Raw genomic sequence first — 23,168 nt, forward strand, 5'->3', positions numbered from 1 at the left:
AAATTACATCTCTCTATTCCAGAGTATTCCTCTGATCTTCTGCCTTCTGCCCATTTTCACATGGATGTCTCCCAAGTCTCTCATATTAGCATGTTTAAAACTGATTTCTGAGTGCCCCCACACATTGAGTTGTTACTCAGCCTTCCCCCTGTAATCTGCTTAATTGCTTAATGACTTTTCCATCTCCTTCTCCCATACCCAATCCGCCAGCTCGTCCAAGCCACTGTCTTGAATATGTTATTCTTTATTCTCCTTTGCCTTCATCTCAATTTCAGCCACACTGACTGCTCTCCTGGACCATGGCAGTTATACCCCAAGTGGTCGCTCTGGTTCACCTTTGGTACCTGCTAGCCACTCTCTTCATAAGAGCCAAGATGATCCTTCTAAAGCATCAGTCCATTGATGTTACTTCTTGCTCAAAAACCTCCAAGGATTTCTCATTGTATTTACAAGAAAATCTAAACTCCCAACCAGGGTCTCTGAAGCCCTATTTTATATCCCACCTGGGTTCCTTTCTGCCCAATCTCTGTTTTCTCCCTGCACTCACCTGGGTCCAGACAGGGACCCTTCCTACTGCTCCTTCAATCTGCTCACACCTACCTTTGTAGGGCTTCTGTACCAACAGAGGGGAGCTGTGCTCTCCTCTGGGATAGGTTAAGACAAGGAGTAGGAGAATCCATCCAAAGGAACCTGTCCTATCCTTGAAAATTAAGATTCTCCTCCTTATGAGGGAAATGCCAGGGGAAAGTCATTAAACTCAGATGCTGGTTCTCACCACCTTCTTCTGAGCCAGACTGAGAAGCAGAGGGAGCAAAATTTTCTCTTTGTTTTTCCTGGGAAATTGAATTATACATTTTACTTCATCCTCATTTGCACCATCAAAATGGTTTTTCAATACTTTCAATACTTTTGTATTCCTTTTTTTTTAATTTTTATTTATTTATGATAGTCACACAGAGAGAGAGAGAGAGAGAGAGAGAGAGAGAGAGAGAGGCAGAGACACAGGCAGAGGGAGAAGCAGGCTCCATGCACCGGGAGCCTGACGTGGGATTCGATCCCGGGTCTCCAGGATCGCGCCCTGGGCCAAAGGCAGGCGCCAAACTGCTGCGCCACCCAGGGATCCCTGTATTCCTTTTTGATGTAAGATTTATTTTGAAATATTATACAAACATCCAGAAAAGTGCACAAATCATGTCTATGGAAAGGGGTGAATTTTCCCAAATGGACACATCATTGTAACCAGCACCCAGACTAAGAAGTAGATCATTCCCAATACTCTGGAAGCCCTGTCCTGCTACCTGCCACTCAGTTTACCCCTAAGCTAACCACAATGCTGTCCTCTAACAGCATGGATTAAGTTTGCCTGTCTTTGAACTTTGTATATATGGAATCATCTGATATATATATATATATATATATATATATATATATATATATACACTCTTTAATGTCTGGCATTTTCCACTCAACATTACTGTGTTGTAATCAGGGGAGAAAAGCTCTTTTTGCTCTGTAAAAGGGGGAGTGAACAAGCTTAGGAGCTTTGACTGGCTGCTTATAGATCCACATTCTGCATTATGCTTATGTGCTTCTCTACCTACAGGATTCTCTGCCGGGCATGCTCTTCTCAACTTTATCTTCTCAACTTTTGGGCCATCAGCTTCCCTAGTGAGCATTCTCTGGCCGTGGAGCCTGTTTCTGTGCTTCTCTTCTCTGGCCTTCTTCCCACAGCCCTGTGTACTTGGTCTACAAGACCAACCCAAATATTGAAGTTGACTTAAATCTCAGGTTCTTAGAAAAGTTGCTTTGGTCAAAACTTTAGAGAAATATTCAACACTCCTTCAAGGTAAGGTGATGCTTCAGTAATAGCTTCATTTCTCCCTGGCCAGTAGAATTGAAAATGAATTAATCAGTTTCACACAGTGTTATTACGTGTATGTGTGTGTGTGTGTGTGTGTGCGCGCGCGCGCGTGTGCCAAGTACTGTGTTAGATATGAGGAAGTTAGGGTAAAGGGTGAAGAAAAGTGACAAAACCTGTTTTACAGAGTTGTTACAAGAATTGAGTACAGCACCATATACAGCATAGTGCTTGGCCTCAGCAGACACTCTGCTTATGCTACTTCTCTTCTCCTCCTTCCATCCCAGCAGGATGTATGTCCTGGAATAGTGCTGTGATCCTGACAACTCAAGAGTCTGGGGTGAACCTTGGGCACATATTTGAGTACCCTCAATCCTGATATGTGTCTCCAGTGAGAACAACTGGGCTTTTCACGCATCTCTTGGGAATTCCTTCTGGGATTGCCTTGCTGGAGTCCATGCAGGCTGGCACTCTGTTTCTGGGTCTTTCTTCTGTAACCCAATTATATGAGTCCCACACTGTTGCCCATATTTTTCACAGTGTTCACTGCCTTCCCTACTGCTGTCTATCCTATCATTAGCCTGGATGTCTGGGGAAAGGCATTTCATGCTCAGAAAGACCTGTGTTAGGAGTCCTTCCTCTGCTTCTTAAAGGCTGTGTGCCCTTCTGTGAGTGAGTTAGCCTCTCTGAGCTCATTTTTAATGAACTATAGGACATCATTCTCACAGGCCTTCTGGAAGGATGGAAGAAATGTCTGTGTGTAAGGCACTCAGAGATGAACTGGGAAAGGATCCAACAAATGGACATTGTAATGCTTCAGGGAAACTAAACAAAGGAGGGTTCGAGGAGTGGTAAAGAGGATGTGATTTTTAAGGAAACATGTGGGGTTGAATTCCATTTCCATCATCTCCTAGCTATGCCACCTTGGACAAGTAACTTATCCTCTCTAGGTTTATCTTGTAGGATTGTTGTAAAAATAAATGAGATGACATATGTGTGTTGTAAGAGTTTAACAAGCATTGTTATCACATCAGTACCATCATTATTTTGGACTCACATGAAGTCCCAGTTTACCATCACTCTTAGACAACAGCTGCTGGGAGCTGATGAGACACCTCTGCTGTCTGACTAGCTCCCGATTCCTAGCATGGCTTCCTCCCTCATGCACCTTTTCACTGATGAGTTCCCATGGTGTGTTGCAGCCTGGCTTGGCTGAATTATGACAATGAGGGTTGCAAATGATAAATACAGATCCTGTCACATCTTGGAGAAATGGTGCATTGTTTGTCTATTTCCCACCAATACTTTGAATTTTGAGGGCAAAGAAAATAGAGGGGAAGGGTGTAAATGATAATGCAAAGTCCCAGAAATTAATGAGGTAATGGGTGAGCACATTTCCATCCAAATGAGCTGGGGTCATGTTCCTGAGAAGGAACAACAAAGAGGAATAGCCAATTGAACAAGCTCAAAGTGGAAATCAAGCAAACAGGCTGAATAAATCAATGTCCAGTTGAGTCTTATTTGTGGCAATTACTTCCCCGAGCCTCCAGTCCCCAGTGCCCCATGTGTGGGCCACAGATGCTCATTTAGCAGCCCCAAGGTTGACATCTTAATGTTTTCCTTCCTACGTTAAAAATGGATATCTGCTTCGGAATTCATATATGTCATTACTGGTTCCATCAAATCCTTTCTGTTCAAAGAAATGGAGGAAGAAGAAAGTCAGAGATGAGGGCATCATGGTGTGGTAGAAGGACAGTTGTCCTGGGAGTTATGACACTTGATGTGTAGTTGTGCCTTCACCCTTTGTTAGCTGTGTGACTAAGGGCAGGATCTTCCACTTGCCTGAGTCAAAAGAAAAATAAGTTTAGGCATCCCTGCTCATTTGTTCTTTCTGTCTTTTGTACCTCATATGGTTGTTAAAGTACTTTCTGTTAATCATGCAGTGACTAAATCATGTTGGGAAGCACCACCAGGGCGCAGAGGCTCCAGTGACGGGGTGGGGGTGGGGGGTAACAGAACAGCCATATGTCAAGCACTGCTATTTAAATTTTCCCATTTAATCCTCATGTCTACTCAATGCGGTATCAGCATCTTTATTCCATTTTTGTAGCATTGGAAACTGAGACAGAGAATTGAAGTAACTTGCCCAAATTCACATAGATAGTAAGTGGCAGAGCTCGGGTTGAAGCCAGGGCTCTCTCACTCCAGAGCCTCCATTGTCCTCCCAAATGTGTGTATTTCAGATGCCCTCTGAGAGGAAATGGGTCTCTAGAGAGGTGTGGTGAAGAAGGGCCAAGAACTGAGGCTCTTGAGGTCTCTGCTTCTCAGCTGCTCTCAGCAGAAGCCAATGTTGGGAATGTCTGGCGATTCTAGAATGGTATTCATATTGATTCAATTGGCTGAAGAGGCTCTGGGGTACTTTAGCCATTAAGCAGTTGGGAGTTTCAGAACATTGGCTCCCTGAGGTCTCCAACTCCATCTCCATCCCCTCTGCCCCCTCACATTTCCTCTAGGAAACCTGTGGACTCTAACAACCTAATGGGCACCATGCTGTGCTTGCATTATAATCATAGAGGCCAATGGGTCCAGGGATTTCACTCACTGGAACTCAGCAAGTCTCCTGGGGAAAATGAGTCTCAGTGACAGGAACCTACCTAGCTCAGTGTGAGGGGGGCTTCTCTCAAGGGGAAGGAACTTAAGTTTTTTGAATATCTACTATACGCCAGAAATTTTACATACATGGCCATCTGCAGCCCTCAAATTTCATTTTCCCTATCTTATCTTATTTTTCCCTACCTTAAGTACATTTTCTCTTAAGGTACTTATCACACTCTTCCCTTTATAGTTTGTTAGTTCATTGATTCATTCATTTATTCATTCATTCATTTAAATGAGGAAATGAAGCTCAGAGAATTTAAGTGACTTGTCCAAGATGACACAGCCATAGAATAAGTAAGGATTTAGAATAGGAATCCAGATCTGCGTGATTTCATCTGCGTGAAAATGATGTTTTCCACTTTGGCACCTGACCTCCCCCAAGGTAACCTCAGGGCTCTTCTTCCATGGAAAGCCTAGTACGATGGGGGCAAACCTTCAGTTTTCTCACCATTCTGCCTACAAAGCTGAAATGGACCAGTCACTTCATGCTGTGGTCTTTATCCTTTCCAGGACGTCTTCCTTTTTAATGCAGTGAGTCTCTCCTGGGTGGGGCTGAACTTGTAAGTACTCACCTGGCCCCAGGCTCAGTGGGACAACCCAACTGTCAGTGTTCTCTCATGTTACCTACTTAATTGCAACCTCAGGAAGGAAAGGATGAGCGCATGCCTCCTGCCAGATGCTCCAGGCGTGCATCCGCATGCCAAGTATACTCATCTTTGCTGCCTGTTTTTTTTTTTTTCTTCTTCTTCCCCATTAGTAACCTCAGTGTTTTTCTGCACAGAAATCATTCTGCTTTGGAGGGGACACTTCACAGCACTCTCCATTCCCTCCCCCAACTCCTTCACCAGCAAATTAAAACTTCTCTCAGCACCAGCAGAGGCAGGCAGGCACCTTATATAAATGGTAATTAGTGCAGCCTCACTGAAGACCTGGTGGGAAGATGAAGGCATCTTTATTTTTTTTCTGAGCTGAGTACTCTTTGCATTTTTGGGGACCTCTTTTACGGTACTTATCACACTCTTCCTTGTATGGTTCATTCATTCATTCATTCATTCATTCATTCAGAAAGGTTCCATAGCACTGTGGAAGGAGCACATACCTTGATGTTAGGCATACTTCAGTTTGAATCCTCAGGGTTCTCAGCTCGTTATTTGACTGATCTTTTCCCCTGGAGAATAGACCTCATCTTTCTGAGCCCCAACTTCCTCATTTCTAGGACCAGGGAACTAATGGAACTAATGCCACCCTCATTGCATTATGGTAAGGTTGAATGAGATCACATCAGTGAAGTGTATTACATAAAAACTAAAACAAGACAACAAAAAACTCCTATAACTGTGAATTGTCATTATAGCAAATAGAATCCAACTTCATCTGTGTGTCTGGACAGCGTTGTCTACTGGGGGGTAGAGGAGCTAATGCTGGCCAAGGATCTGGAGTTCCCATTACCTGAAGAGCATCCCATAAAGGGAGCTGACTTGTTCTGTGTAGTTCCAGAAGGAGAACCATGACCAATTGATGAAAGTTCCAGAAAGGCAGATATTAATTATATTTACAAAAAAAAGTTCTATAACAACCCAGAGTCACCCAATAAAGGCAATATTGAAAATTTAGTGCATGGGATCTGGAGTTAGAAAACCTAATCCAGAATCTCAGCTCTACCCCTTATAAGCTGAGTAGATTTGAACAATTTATTTAAACTCTCTGATCCTCAGTATCTTTATTTATGAGTTAGAGGTAATAATAACTATCTCATAGGGTTTTTTTTGGTGCATATAAAACCCAATGCCTAGCATGTAGTAAATATTCAATAAAATGGTAATTACAATGTGAATAATAATAATTGTTGCTAAAGACCTTCTGAGGTAGTAAGCTCCCTGTAGAGAGCCATAAAGAGAACAAAACATAGCTATAGAGTCAGCCTCAAGAGATGTCTTCACTCTGATGAAATTAAAAAGCAAGAAGCCTCCTTTTCTGTGTCACAAATAGGAACTTTTAGAATGGGAGTATCTCACCTCTGTGGACTCCATTCCATACTAGAAGATAAGGTAAAGCAGCAGAGAATGTATGGTGCTCCATCAGGGAGACTAGAGAGTAGATAGGGTGGCAACGAGGCTGAGTCTTCCTTCCCTTCCTAGCTCTGCAGAGAAGTTGAGCACAAATCATAGCTCAGAAGTTCTCTACTGACTATCAAGTGGGAAGGGCATCGCCTGGAAATATGCATGACCAACATATGGGCCGGTTCAAACAAGTTGGGTAATCTCTGAGCCTCAGTGTCTTCATTTACAAAAAGGAGGGATAACAATACCTACCATATGGGATTGTTGGGATAAAAAATGCTGATGGATGGGAAGCCATTCTTGCAATCTGTGGTACAAGGCTTGATCAATCATGTTGTCCACACACTTTTGGAGTAACTGAGAGGCTCTAAGTGGTAGGCAGAATTTGTCTTGGTGCTTGTCTTGGTGCATAAAGAACACTGGTGACACCTCTTTTCATATTCCCCCACATTTGGTCAGTGGACAACACTGTCCAGGAAACTTTGGCTCCTTCTTATTCCAAAGCCTAGCAAGTCCCAGTGTGGCTAAAACAGCCAATTTCTCCCTTTTTCTCTCTCTTTTTTTTTTTTGAGGATCTATGGGAAAGGAACCATATACGTAAGGAACACCCAAAAAAACTTTTTCCCCCCTCATCCACTCATTCTTTTGCAATTATTAGTTTCTATTCAGTATACTTGTTAAGCACACATTCTGTTCCAGGCACTGTGTTAGGTAGTATAAGACAGAGATAAATACCACATATTCCTTGCCTTCAAGGAATACCATCTTGTAAACGAATTCAACTCGTAACCACAAAAATTGTAATGTGGATGTTATTATTTCCATATTACAGATGCAGAAGCAAAGGCTTAGAGAGTTATAAAGATACTAAAGCAGGTTTTCAATCCAATTTCTGCTGTGCTTCCTTTAACCCTGCCCTGAAAACTATAGTTTCCAAAGCCCCTTTATTGAACTATATGTTTTCTAAGTTGGACAATTGCATTTGGGAAGAAAAAGAAGGGGAGGGAAAGGGTAAACGGAGAGCAGAGAAATGCAATTTAACTTACTTACAGACCCTTTTAAGCACCTGACCTTCATGCTTTTTGTGGAACCTGTTGAGTTAATAGTATGTTGGGGTGCCCAAATTATTAACATGTAGTTAGGAAATGTGTTTCTCAAATGCAAAATAAAAGCACCTTGCCTCCAAACTCTAAGATCTCATTAAATGAGCTAATTCACCTACTGCTTAATTTGCTGGAAGCCCTATGAGTAATTAGGCTGCTGACATCTTCCAAAATTATATTCTTAATTGTTGCATTCTTTTGCATCACAATGAAGCTGCCCAGCCTTCCTCCTAAAGTGCCTTCCTCTGCTCCCCTCCTTGGTGAAAAAAGGAGTGAGTTTTGCATTTAGCACACTTACCATCATGAACACAATTAGGGGGAAATATTAATTAGAAAGACCACCCTGGAGATCCAACAGAATATTTGAAGCAATGGGTTTGGTGGTTTTCTTTCTTTTTTTTTTCCTAAGGCTAGTCCTGAGCCCTGAAATCCTGCAGCTGTTATTTGCCAAGGCAAGCTCCTATTTCTTGATATTGTTTGCAACAATTTATAAGTGCTTACTGGAGCGATGCTGCCTTGCTTTGGCTTGTAACCCACAACACAATATTTCACTCTTGAGATGTTGCATCCATTTGTCATAGTAAATGTGTGTGTGTGTGTGCATGTGTGTGTGTGTGTGTGTGTGTGTGTGTATGTGTGTTTTTACACTCTGGGAAACAGTAGCATCTTCCTTACATAAATAACATTGTTCTGGGGAAAACTTATGCTGCGCCATTTCCCAGAGAACCACTGCAAACACATTTTGGGCTCACTGTAGATAGACTCTCTAATTGCTTTGAATTTACTTTAGTACTTGACTAGGAATTGCTTGGAGGTGATTATAAAAGAATAAGGAGGCTTCTGCAAGGAGAATTTAGAAAGAAAGTGCTTAAGAGACTTTCTGTTTTCAAGTTTCTGGGTGAGCTAGTGAGAGCTTCCAGTTGCTGGTATGTCAGTGCTGCCCCTTTACCAAAACAGTGGGGTTGGGGTCCTCCTCAGAGACTCTTATTTTGGTATGACAAGTCCAACTGTGCCCTCACTGCCTTGTTCTTTCATTGCCTGGGAACTGGATTCTTGCTTCAAGAATACACTGATGCTCTTGCTTCCTGGCAGCTGGAGAGCTGTTTAGCATTCTTGTTTGTACTGTACCCAGACTATGTTCTCCTCTGCTGTGCCCAGTGAACTCACTGGCCGCCTGGGATTCCCATCACTCAATGCCTAAAATATGTTGGCCAGATTCCCCCCATCCCTGATCTTTCAGTGCGGCTTTAACCAGGGAGATTGCTCCCATGTCTGGGAAGAGGCCCTTTCTGGTTCTCACTACACCACATGCTTTCTGTGTGGGCTTAGAATAGTCATTTAAGCCCTCAGGGCTTCTGTTTTTATTTAATATGTTAAAGGTCAGGGCTTCTCTCAGGTACAAATTATGGGGGATGCATGCATGTTGGGTGTCAGAAATCCAACTCAATAGAGATTGTTCAGTCTCTACGTTCAATCTCTGTGTGTTTTGCCTTCCTAAGAAAGGACGAACGATGACCTAATTGAGTAATGAGAATGGGAAAGAGGCTTCAGAATGTACTGTATGATTTGGATTCAAACAGATCTGACTGCAAGCCAGCTCTACAACTTAAGAGCTCTGTGACTTTGGGCCCTCTCCCCATTCTGAGTCTCCATTTCCTCTTGGCAGTGCAGGACCATAATACCTACCTTGACCCCAACCCCCAACAGTGGAAATGAAATGAGAAAATGTTGGTGAAAGTTATGAACACAGTGCGTGGCATACACAAAGTTCTCAGGAAAGGTAAATTCCTATTCCATCCTTCTTGAGAAAGGGTGTACCAGTATTGAAGTCCTGAAACACTAAAATCAGTAACCTACAGCATAGGGTGATGAGTATAAGGAGAAAAGGGGAAGCCACCTGCTTTACTGAGAACAGAGAATTTTACTTCTTGAAGGGAGCTTTGTGAGGGGGATGTACATACCTTCTTTCTCACCTCCAGCAGGGTTTCTTAAAGATGCTAAAACTTTAGGGTGTCTGGCTGCTCAGTTGATAGAGCACACAACTCTTGATCTTGAGGTTGTAAGTTTGAGCCCCATGCTGAGATTCTAAAAATAGAATCTTTTTTAAAAAAACCCACAAAACAAAACAAGATACTAAAACCACAATAACAATACTAACAGTAACCCATGTTTACTGAGTCAGGCATTGGGTTTGCTAAGTGACATACACAGACTAACTTTAATCCTGACATCAGCTTCAGGTTGCATTTTATAAAGAAACAGATACAAAGTCAGATATCTAAGAGGGAACAGAGCTTGAGTTTGAATGGTTTGATTCTAAATCTACTACTCCTACTCAGACTCTATTTTTGTCAAATAGAGTCTAGCAGAACATAATAGTTATTTAAATAGACCACATAGTTGATCCTTTTGATAAATATGGGTGCTTTTTTATCTAAAACAGGTTCTGGTCTAAATGGCAATTCACCTTTGCATCCCCAACGTCTGTGCATGGTAACTGCTCACTTAGTGCTGAATAAGTCAGTGAAGAAAGGGTTAACTTTAACTTAAATTGGCCATCTGGATAAACCCACACCCCACCTTAGGAAAGAGCCAAACCCTATGTCCTGAAATGATCTTTCTTTCTTTCTTTTTTTTTTTTAAGATTTTATCTATTTATTCGAGAGAGACAGAGACAGAGACAGAGACAGAGACATAGGCAGAGGGAGAGGGAGAAGCAGGCTCCATGCAAGGAGCCTGACGTGGGACTTGATCCTGGGTCTCCAGGGTCTCTCCTGGGCTGGAGGAGGTGCTAAACCGCTGAGCCATCCAGGCTGCCCATGAAATGATCTTTCTCATTACCTGGAAGAGCTCCTGATAAGTGGAACATGGTGCCATCATCCACGGTTAAGGAACAAGAAGTAAAGTTTGGTTTCCTGTTATGGAAGGAAGAGAATTTTCCATAAACCACAATTAATTCTTAGGCTTGGTTTTTGACTTGAATGCCAGTGTTAGCTCTCAGTGAGGAGCACTGGAGAACTTTCAGAGGGCAGATGGTAGAACTTGAATCTCACCTTCTTCGGTGCTCAGATCTCACAAACACATGGTGGCCAACATGAAGTTGGACCGTTCTCTGCGGACCAGTATCCCTACCACCAAAAGCCTATTGATAGTTGATGTGAATGGGCTATGTGGCTAGCTATTCCAGAGACTACTGACATAATGCACTCTCAGAGCTACTTACTTTCTCGTCAGTTTGAACAATTTAAAATAAAGAAGAAAAAAAAATAAAGAAGAGAAGTGATGCAGGAGAAAAGAAACTAATATTTACTGTACGGTATTCTGTTTTAGGCAATGTTATGGACATCTTCAGTAAAAAAAAATAATGTAATCTTTACCAAAAGTGCATGACATACATTATCCCTATTTTATAGGTGAGGACAATACTGCCTGTACAATCAACAAGGCTCATTCACTCAATATTGAATTTAGGTCAGGAAATAATAGAGATGAAGGGAAATTACAATGTGATTTTACATTGTTTTTCAGGGTATCCATGGTACTGATTAGGTAGAGATAGGCACCCATAGGCAAAATATTTATAAAGCCAAGATATTGAAGAATTATAACCTCTTACATATAAATATAGTCATCACTGAAGTATGACCATTGTTAATGTTAAGTGTAGCTTCTTCCAGCATTTTCTAAGATTTTAAAATATCTTTTGGATTATTACTGTACACACAATTTAGAATCCTGCTTTTTGACTGATCATTAATTCCTTTTTGATGTTGTTAATTAAAACTTTGTAAACATAGTGCTTAATAATGGCATAATATTTTAAACAGTGGCTGTCTCTTCTAATTATTCCCCCCTCCTCTCCCTCTCTTCTTTCTCCTCTTCCTCCTTCACCACCACCTCCCTCCTTCTATGACTACTAAGACCCCACACTACTACTAGTGTGCTGCTTCTTTGTAGTTTATCTTTCTCAGGAGCTTTCAGTGTGTTAGACTCTGAGCCAAAGTCTTTTCTTACAAACTCTCATTCAATTCTCATAGCAACTCTATGAAGCAGATTCTGCTATTATCCCTTTATAGAAATGAATATAGAGATGAGGCAACTAATGCACAGAAAGGTTAAATAATTGACCTAAGTAATACAAATATTAAGAAGTAGGGCTAGGATTTTTTTTTTCTGATTCTGGAACTGTAGTTCATAATTGCTGCCGTTTTCTTATTGTTAGGCATTTAGGCTAATTCCAGTCTTTCCCTGTAATATCCTTGTGTGCTATGTGTAGTTACTTTTGATTAACTTCTTAAAAGAGATTTACAAAAAAAGGCGTGACCCAGTAAAAGACCATGAATATTTTGCAGAATCCTAATACATACAGCCAAATTGCTTTCCAAAAGTTCTATCCAGTTACATTTCTGCCAGCAGTGTATGAGAGTGCCCATTTTATCACTCATTTGTAAGAAATGAGAGAGAAACAAAAGAAAAAGTGAATGACCCTGAATAACTAACAGTTAAAGACATGCGCAGTATGAAGAGTCGTAGAGCTCCTGGCTATTTTGCATCCAATAGTGTCTTGAGGAACGTGGAGAGAAAAGTAACCTCAGATGGGGGCAAGAAAGTGCATTAAAAACTTTTAGAATCAGAATATTTGGATTTGAGACCCATGTCTACCATTTACTAACTGTTGGCTCTAAGATTTCAGTATCCTGTTTGTTAATTTATTTCATTTATTCCAATTGTGTGTGTGTGTGTGTGTGTGTGTGTGTGTGTGTGTATGGGGGGTGAACATGGGTAGAGTGGAGGTTAGGAAAGGCTTTAGAAAAGCAGGGATTGTTCAGCTGGGCCTTAGATATTGGGGTAGAATTTGAGTTGGTGAGAAGGTAGCAGAAGGACATTCCAGGCAAAAAAGGACTCCTGAACCATAACCTAGAGTCCATGGCTTATTCTGGGGACAATGCAAGGAATGAATACTCACAGAATGGGACAGTGGCTAGAGTTGAGATTGGCATGGTAAGCTTGGGCAGAATCTTGAGAACCTTAATTACCATCCCAAAGAATTCATCTATAAAAAAAGATTCAATCAAAGTTTGCTCCATTCATGCTTTGAAGAGAGTGACTTGCTCAGATTTCTAGTTTTAGGAGATAGCTCTGACAAAAACAGACATTGGATAGAGATGCACTAGTCAGATAAAGCTGAAATCTGGGCAAGATATGAACAAGACCTACCTTTCAGTTCAGGAAATAGAGTGACTGTAGCAATAATAGAAGCACATACATTTTAGAGGAAGCCCAGTAAAGGGATTAATCAATACCCACAATAAGAGCAAAGATAAAGAGTTTGGAGAATTAAATGTATCCAAAATGAATGTATACAACCACCGTATAAGGAGGCAAATCTTATCCCCATTTTACAGATGAGTAAAATGAGAGTTAAGGGGGTCAATTAACCTACTCAGTATTATGCAGATAGAAAGTGAAAATGTTGCAATTAAAGCCATGTGTGTCAAACCCAAATCCCACTTCACTCCACTATCTATCAAGACAACTAGAGGAGATGGCCTTTCAGTTGAGCCTTGATGAAGACACAGCCTGTCTCCAAGTGGACAATGATGGATAAAAAGAATTCTAGGCAGAGAAAAGCCCGAGACACAGCATTGCATAGTGAGAGTCTTTGGTCTCTTTAAAAATGTTCCAGTCTGCTTTCAGAGAGAAGTATACACTGGAGTTAGTACTCAGTTGCTAACTGAGGTGTTTATTATTTACCAAGTCCTATCCTTAGTACCCAACACTTAATCTTTTAGTCTTGCCTGTAGCTTACACGTAGGTGCTATTAATCACACCCACTTTAAAGATGATCAAACTGAAAGCACAAAGGAGTTAAGTGAGTTGCCCAAATCCAAACAGCTAGTAAATGGCAGAACCAGTCCATCATCTAAGATGTCCTGGTTTCAGAGCTCTCAACCACTTTACAATATGATCTTTTATGTATAGCATGGATGCTGGAAGCTAGGAGCCATTCTTCCTGGCACCAAAGTGGAAGGAAACATAAAATCTATTCTTTTTCTCTTCCCTTGAAGAGGACATGAATGTCTTTGATGAGGACATTGATCAACCAGGGTGACTGAGATAGCACTCTATTTTTTTTTAAAGAGTATGATAATAATGCCACTGACCCTTTCCAAGACTTTGCTGTTGACTAGGCATTGTGTGAGATGCCCTGGGAATCTCTCCTGTGCAGACCTCACTGGGCAGGAGAGGGTGTGCTATACTAGGAGAACAATGACTGGCTGGGGCATAGGATGCTGCTATAGAAGTGGAGGAGAGAGAAGTGTTATAAACCATATTAAAGTATTAGAACCTTATCTTTAAGGCAGTGGAGAGTCTAAGAAGGGCTTGAAAGCAGTGACTGATGAAATCGTGTTGAGAGTTGCAAACTCCATGTTTGGTGATTGTTTGGACAGGGAAATGGAAACTGATGTAGGGAGTATTATGAAACTAGAGGCAGCTGAGTGGGGTAATCCAGATTACCTGGTAAGGGCCTAGACCAGCACAGCAGCAGTGAGAATAGAAGGGGATGAGCTCAAGAATAATGATAGATTCAATAGGGCCTAGTGTCAAACTGCATGTGGACAGTGAAAGAAAGAGATGTTTGGGGAGGCACTCACTTTCCTGCTTTCTATCTTCTTTTACTGGAATTCACAGATTACTCATTTCCTTGCTTTGTTGGATAACTATATCTCTGTAGCAAAGTGTATCTAATGTTGAGGCCAGAAGCAATACACTTGTTTTCTTTTCCTGTGCAGAGAAAACTAAAAGTGTCATTTAGTGATATGCACGAGTAATAAAAATCTGGATTACCCTCTCCCCTCCCCGCTTAAGGAGAAAAATTATTTTGCTCATAACTTTGATGAGCTTGATGAATGTTCGGATATCATCCCAAGCTTGCAAACCACCCAGGCGCTGGGGAAATTATTAATATTTTACTGGTGGACTTGGTTGAGCAAACACAATAAAAACAGACTCAGTGTCATTGCACACTGGAAAAGCAGATGGCAGTCAGAAGCTAAGCTGCATCCGGCAGTTTGAAATTTCAAATTACATCAATTTGAAGCTTTGCTTGTGCCTCAGGCAAGATTTCCCCTCAAATGAAGGAGACAGGAGAGGCAAACCCTTTATTCCTGAGCTGTTTGGCAGTGGCTGCTGAGTGGTGCTGCTTTCTATGATGCTAGGTAGCCAGAGAACTGGAAGGAAAATGGGGTACTTCTATCTCAAGTGTGATGGGAGAAAGACCAGAGAAGTCTCTGGTTTACTAGGATCTCATCACCCCAGGCTACATGGTCTGAAGCTGGTAGTCTCACAGATTTAAGAACCTCCATTGTGAGGGCTTCATACTCTCAGACTTGCCTTGCCTAAAAGTGACACCAAGTTGCCTAAGTCAGAGATTCAATGGATAGGGATCCAACTTGGATAGGGATCCAAAGAAGTCCACAACATTGGCAGTACTATAGTTCTCAGAGCTATCACTGCCCATCATTAGGAAATAAGAATAAAAGAGCAGGTACCTTTAGAGTCTTTATGCTTGTCAAAAGTGCATGTATAGTTTTGTGTACTAGATAGCTTGGCTTCTATTCCTTTAATACCTTAACTTTTTTGCTCCCATCCCCTCTGAACACCAGCAATGTGAGGTCCCCTAGACCAGTATTTCTCAACCCTGGCTGTATATCACAATCATTTGAGGGACTTTGTAAATAATACTTTTTATCAGGCCTTACCCCTCAATGTCATGAGTCTGGGATGCTATTCTCAGTTATTCTTAAGAACCTCTGCAGTGCCTGAGACATGATAAGCAGTTAAACTTACCTGTTGAATGAATAAATTGAGTAATGTGGAGTTCTCTATTCAGACTGTATACTCTAGCCCTACATTCTTTCATATTCTGTTCCTTTGGCCTCAGACAGACTTCCCTTTTTCAGTGCCTCCTCTCAACCTAAATAACTTCAATTTTTAGTACATAAATCATGTATTATTTGCTTTATTTTAAATATTACTTTGTCAAAAATAAATAAATATGGCTTTGTTAACCTGGAAAAGTCTCCTGCCATCCCATTTGTATCCTCACAGCTCACCATCATGGGTTGCAGGTGATTGGAGGCTTGTGAGCTCTTTAGAGTTGGGGATTTAAGACTTTCTATCCCCAGCACATCAGTTAGGACAGAGTAATAACTGATCATTTGTCTATAATAATAATTATATAAATATATAAATATAAATGTATACAGTATCATATATGCAGTGTATATAACAAACATATAGAAAGGGTGGGGACATAAATATTGTACATGATGTCTGGTATAGGATATGTATATGAAAAGGATGTAGGTGAGGGTTATGGGTATGCACAAGGGATTTGCACATTCATTATTTGTTTAGGTCAGCTAAAATCCTAGCTATCAAATCACGTGAGGATCTTTTTCAAAATATAAATTGTGGGACCCTACTACTTATAAATTTCTTTGTTTGAAAGAGAGAGTGTGTGAGCAAATACAAGCAGTGGGGGAGGGGTAGAAGGAGAGGGAAAGAGAGAAACTTAAGCAGGTTCCAACACCTAGCACACTGTCCTATGCAGGACTTGATCTCACAACACTGAGATCATGACCTGGGCTGAAACCAGCTGTCTGTCAGATGCTAACCAATTGAGTCACTCAAGGTGTTCCAAAATTCCAAACCCTTATATCTAAGGTGGTGTCCAGGAATTGGTATTTTTAAAGATCTTCAGATTGTCAATCAAGATTCTGAGCCATTCATGAAGTTATTAAGTATTTGTTAAGTGCCCACTGTGTGCTAGCACTGTTGTAGACTCCAGGGACCCACTGGTGATCTAAACATAGTCACTGCCTTTGTGGTACCTGTATTTGAGGGAGAGTAAAAGAGGCAAATTAATCAATGAGTACCCAGAAGATGACACCGAGTGTTATCAAGAAAATAAAGCAGGGTAATGAAATAGGTACTGATTAAGTTGGTCAGGGAAGTTCCCTTTGAGGAGGTGATATTTGAGCTGAAATCTAAATGATATAAAGGGCACAGTCAAATGAGCATCTGGGATGAGACTTTGAAGCAGTGGGATCTGCAAGTGCATGGTCCTGAGAGAAATGAGCTTGGCATGTTTCATGAACAGAAGGAGGGCTGATGTGCCTGGACCATGAAGAATGAAGACAAGGTGGAGTAAGTAAAGTCAGAGGGAGAAGGAGGGAAGGCAGATCATGTGGAATATTGTAGGAAATGGTAAGAAGATTGATTTGAGGGAAATTGAGAAACCATTTTGTAAAGGTTTCAATGTACAAGAGTGAAATGATCCTATTAAGGATTTTATTTATTTTTTTAATATTTTATTTATTTAGTCGTGATAGACACACACACACAGAGGCAGAGACACAGGCAGAGGGAGAAGCAGGCTCCTTGCAGGGAGCCCGATGTTGGACTCGATCCCAGATCTCCGGGATCACACCCTGGGCCAAAGGCGGCGCTAAACCACTGGGCCACCCGGGCTGCCCCTATTAAGGATTTTAAAAGACCACTCTGGGTACGGTCTGGAGAAGCCGTTGTAGGGATGCAAGAATGGTAACAGACTGGAGGCTATATAGTAGTCTGGGGAGGAAATGGTGGTGATGTGGAGGAAGAGGGTAGCAGGGGAGGTGGGGAGAGGTGGTGAATGGATTGGGTTTATTTTGGAGGTAGATCTGGCAAGACTTCTTAATGGACTACACAGGCTTGGAGGGAAAAGAGAAACTGAAGATGACATCCAGGTTTCTGAGCATCTAGATGGATGCTGATCCTATTGCCTAGGATATGTATAAAGGAGGTTTTCAGGGAAATGCATTTATTGTGTATTAGGACTTTATGTCCTTAATGTTCAATTGATATGCCTGTGTCATGTATATGCAGAGTACACATTTAAGATAGATACAGTGTATTAGTTTCTTATGGCTGCTGCAATTTATTTGTGACTAGAATCAACAGAAATTTATTCTCTGGACAATGTTTGAGGACAAGTGCAAAATCAGTTTCACTGGGTGGAAATCAGTGTCTGCAGGCTCATACTCCTGCTGGCGGCTCTGGGGAGAATCCACTCCTTGTCTCCTCCAGCTTCTAGAGGCTGCCGGCATTCCTTGGCTTGTGGCTGTGTTACTCCAGTCTTCAAGGTCAGCATCTTCAGATCTCTCTCTGCTCTGTCTTTACATCACCTCCGCCTGTATGTGTGCATGTGTGTTCAATATCTGTCTGCCTCCCTCTTCTTAGGATTTATATGCTGCATGTAGGGCCCACGAGGATAACCAGAATAATATACCCATATCAAGATTCTTACTTAATTCCATGTGCAAAGACATATTAAAGGCAAATAAAGGCAACATTTACAGGTTCCAAGGATTAGTACCTGTGTACATTGGAGAGCATATCCTACAGATCTGTGTATGTCATATCTGTATGATATGCGATATGTCATTTATGTGAATATCATATAGCATACAGATATAGCTCAGTGGTGTGTGTGTGTGTGTGTGTGTGTGTGTGTGTATGTGTGCAGGTGTTTCCGTATGCATTCAAGTCACATGTATAGCTGGCTTTCTAGAGCTATATGTTAATGTGTGGTCCTCTTTGTATGCTGTGCATCTCTCTTTCATCCCTGTATCAAGAGGCTCCGCCAGCAATACCAGTTACTTGTTTACTGCTGAAAAAGTGTTTGCAAACAACATAGGTCTTTCTTGTTTTCCCTGCAAAACCAGGTTAGCATTAGATCCTAAAGCCTCCTCTTTTGGAAAGGTAAAAACGGGGAGGTGCTGTGCCTTCCTCCTACTACCATGAGAATGGCGGTATGTCCCTACTGTCCTTGATTGAAACTATACACGAACAACAAGTTAATATGAATTTGCATATGCTTTTGGATAAATGTATACTTTAATTGATTAATCCCAAAGGCACCTATGTACACTGAAAAATACTGCTCTGGATGTACATAGCATTGTCTCTCAGGTAATAGGCAATGTTTGGTATATATATATATATATATATATATATATATATATATATATATTCATGGTGCTTTGAAATAACTAAACCCCCTTGGGGGTATTATAGCCCACAATTTAGGAGATACTATAGTGGAAATAGGATTTATAAATTGGTATCTCACACGTCAAATTTGATCAGCAAATTTGTCTGGATTGGCTAGCAGATTATTATTGCTGCATAACTAAAGTACAGTGTCTGGGTGGAATTTTCACTCTCCTATGGTTTTGGGTCCCACCACACACAGTTCTACTAAGCCTGTCTGCTCCACTCCTTTACAACCTACTTGGCCCTTGGAAACATTTGATTTGATATACCTTTGACAGAATGTAGCCATCTACAAAGTAGATGTATCAAAGTACTTTGATATCTATGACCTTATTTCAGCTTAATAACCCCCACTACTACCCTGTGATACAGATGAGACCATATCATTCTTGTCTTAAAGATGTATTCATTGAGACTCAGTAATTTTAACAACTTGCCCAATATCGTTCAGCTGGTAAGTGAAATTACTGGGGCTGGAATGTAAGCCTCTTGACTCCTAGAAAGATGCTCTTTTCTTCAGTAGACTATTTTCCTTATAGTTTGCCTGAACTCCAGACAAACCAGTTGTCTGTCAATGAATAGCCATCAAAGTCAGATCTGAGAAAATAGGAGTAAACAACTGACCTTAAACAAAAGCAAGAGAAGAAATCTGCCCGTTTCAACTTAAGGCACTCATACATAGGAATAGGTAATGTGCAGGAAAGAGAGTTTGTAAATAATAGAAAAATTTTATTTAACCCAGGGGAGAATCAGAGATTACTGAAGGCAGAGAGCAAAGAATAGAGGAAAAATACAAGCAAGCGAGCCAGGAGATTAAGCCTCACTTTGCTTGTTTCTCAACAAAGTCACCTCTCAGTGTGTCTGTTCTGTTTTGTTTTGTTTTTCATCTGTAAATAGGGGTGATCGTATAATACCCAATTCCTTGGGTTGCCATCATAAGGATCAAACAGAATCATAGAGGCAAAAATGTTCTGAAAATAATACAATAAATAGTAACTGTATGGTCTGAAGCCCAGAAGGCTTTCAGATAACTTTTTTTTTTTTTTCTCCATGGGGAATCAGTTTTTAATCTATGTAGTCACCGAAGTTTTTCCTGTCTCTCATAGAAAATTGTGGGTTTCTTGGAAGGCTCTGGATCTCTTTGACAGACCTCAGACCTCAGACCTCAAGGACACAGATAATTCGAAAATTGCATAGTGAGTTTCCATAAAGACCATTGGGCCATATATTTAATATATCCAAGTTCCTGATGATAAAGAGTTGCAAATGTTTACTTTAGACAGTTCGATTTGGGGAGGTTGGATTTGAAACTGATTGACTGCCTTAGTCTATTTGGGCTGCTATAATAAATTACCATAGAATGGGTGGTTTAAGCAACAAACAATTATTTCTGATACTTCAGGAGGCTGGGAAGTTCAAGACCAAGGCACTGGCAGATTTAGTGTCTGGTGAGGACCCACTTCTTGGTTCCTAGAAAGTTTACCTTGCTGTGTTCTTCTCATATATTCAAAGAGGTGAGGAAGTCTCTGTGATATCTTTAATATGGATTCTAATCCTATTCATGAGGGCTCTGTGTCGTATGGCCTAATCCCATCCCAAAGGCCTAACCCCCAAATGCTATCACAATGGGGATGAGGCTTCACCATGTAAATTTTGGGGGACACAAGCATTCAATCTTTAGTAGTGACTATAGGCTTTGGATTTGAAAGGTTTTTATTTCTTAGTAAGCACTAAGCTTTCCCCTATATTTCCGGGTAGTCTATTGATTTCAGCTAATGTGCTCTCCAAATGTGACAAGTAGATATCCTTTTCTCATGCTCTGGTTTCTAAATTTGACTCTAGCTTCAGAACACATCAGCAAAGAGCCCTGGGAAAATCAGAGAGGTGTCATGGAATTTTCTGCATGTTGCATGGGTTTATGGGTAATCCCACTGTCTAAACTAAACTTCTGAAGGAGAGAAAGGAACATGAGTGGCTGTGGTATACTCTGCCCATGATGTTTCAACTAACTCTGAAGTAAAACCGTCCCACCTCCAGTTGGGGTCTATTTTTCGTTGCACTTTTAGGGTTTACTGACTACAACTCCCAAAGCACAGAACTTATCTAAAATGGAAAGACATTAAATCTCCATTTATCCAGGATCCAACCGGACAGAAAGGGAACTAGAAAGAGCTTTGCTCTCAGAGATGTTCTATAATGATTGTTGATTTGATTGCAAGAAACAAATGAGACAATATATTTTAAGTACCTTGTAATCTTATATGGGAAGAAGCAGCTTCTAACATTTTAAGCAGAGGCCTCCTTTTTAACATTGAGAAGTTTTGCAATGCATGGTAATAGCTCTGCTTTGGTGTTCATTAGATGAAAGAGCATGTAACTACGTTACAATGAATAGCACAGTGTCATTTTTAAATGAGCTCACATGTTAAGTAGTTACAAATATTACATGAAGAAACCTGGACACATTAATATCTATGGATCAACACACATATATTTTAAAATATTAATGTATATGTTGCTCAGATATTATTTTTTCAATTTATAAACAATATTAGGTTGATATACAGATTCTTGAACTCCTTGTAAAAATTTCACAACTCTTCTGGGATTTGTACCCACTGGTTGAGAAATACTGCATTCTTAAATAAGTTTTGCTGTTTGAAAAGTGAACATCAATACATAATATGTGTGATGATTAGGTAACCAGGTAATTAAGTTTATTTCTCAACTATTCCAGATAAATGAAAATGACAAATAAAGGTTTAAGAACTTACATGTTCTTATTTATCATCCAACAATTCTACAATATATAGATGACACAACACTGATAGACCTGGAAGGGGTTTTAAAAATGAAAAGCCTTATGATTGTGGAAGAATTCAGAAAGACGTAGATGCATGGATTCTTGTGTTCCATTGTTTCCGGGCTGTGTATCTTTGAGGAAGTTAAGCTTTCTAAGTCTCAGTTTCCTGATTTGAATTCTGGGCATAAAAATACCTCTTTAACAACATTGTTGTGAGGTTCTGCATAGGAAAGGCATTTGATAAACCCAACTCCTGTTTTATAGATAGGAAAATTAAGAGTCAGAAGATTAGATATAAAGGACACACACACACACACACACACACACACAATAGTTTGTGGCAGTGTAAAGCAAAGACCTCCTGACTCATGCATCTGTGTTCTACTGCAATTCTAAAATTTATACTTTCTTCTTCCTGTCCTTAAAATGTGCATGCCAGTTTTTGAGACTTCAGTTGGTAATGGCTGATGGACAAGGTTTGTTTTTAAAGAATGGGTGAAGATCTTATAGCATCTTTTATCAAGATTCTCAGAATGGTTTCCAGTTAAATGCTACTTTGGCCTAGGAGCTCAAACCTAGTAGGTTTTGCTCCTCCTGCCTCCTCTGATTCTGTTCACACTTGGAAAGCCCTGTGGTTCACAGCTAATTAAAGAGGGATGGAAGAAAAGTATACCTCCATTGATGCTATTGTTTTCATCTATTTCAGCTTAAAAAGCAAGGCAACAAGCAGTAGACTGAGAGGGAGTTCTCTCTTGCAGATAGGGCACAGGAGATACTCTAGAATGATTTCTATGAATGCACTATCATTTTATTAAGGGACATTTATACTTTCTATTGTTACAGATTCACACACACACACACACACACACACACACACACTTTTCGGTAATATTCCAGGATCTGCTGAATGTTAGGAAAGAAGAGAGACCCAGAAGAGAATAAAATATTATTTATATTGTGTATTTGTTATATGTTTTATACCATATTTTCTCTTTCATTTTCTCATTTAACTACGACAACAAGCATGTATCCCCAGTTTATATAACACTAAAACTTTTAAGAAGTTAAGGTCACACAGCTAGTAAGTATCAGAGCTAGAAAGGCTTGTCTTTATTACCACCATTATAATCAGTTATTATAATTATCATTAACCATATTCATTAAAATAGCTAACATATATTGAGCACTTACTGTGGACTAAGTCTCCTTTTATGTACTTTGAATATATTACCTTATTTATATACTTTATTTAACCAGTTTATCCCTCAAAAAACAGTCAAGTAGATACTATTTTTATGATGTACAAATTTCTTTAAGATGATTCAGCAGATAACCTAGTTAGTTTAATCCAGAAGCTATATGCTTGACCACCTGCTCTCTAAATCAAATCAGATATTTTCCAACTCTACACCTTGGGAGACCTTTCAGGAACCTCATGGGAATGAGGGGAGCATATCTGCTTAGGTATAGCATCTCACTCAAGTATACTTAAGTTTAAATACTCCCAGCTATTATGACAGTAATAATCACAGCCGTAATAGTGGACAAAACTACATACAATGCTACATGTACAGGATCAAACA

At 40.3% G+C, this 23,168-nt stretch overlaps 1 protein-coding gene across 8 annotated transcripts in view; it reads left to right on the top strand.

The window, feature by feature from the left end:
* DAB1 (DAB adaptor protein 1) overlaps positions 1-23,168 on the top strand; it is a 1,027,070-nt gene that overhangs the window by 152,916 nt on the left and 850,986 nt on the right. For 4 of the 8 annotated variants that reach the window (XM_038537411.1, XM_038537399.1, XM_038537403.1 and 1 more), the window contains one exon: positions 1,604-1,846. The exons of the other annotated variants lie outside the window; for them this stretch is intronic. The gene's annotated coding sequence lies outside the window, so the exon portion shown is untranslated. The remainder of the gene's footprint in view (positions 1-1,603; positions 1,847-23,168) is intronic. 8 annotated transcript variants of the gene reach the window in all.

This window comes from Canis lupus, chromosome 5, assembly GCF_011100685.1.
Source record: "Canis lupus familiaris isolate Mischka breed German Shepherd chromosome 5, alternate assembly UU_Cfam_GSD_1.0, whole genome shotgun sequence".
In the NCBI taxonomy this organism is placed as follows: domain Eukaryota; kingdom Metazoa; phylum Chordata; class Mammalia; order Carnivora; family Canidae; genus Canis; species Canis lupus.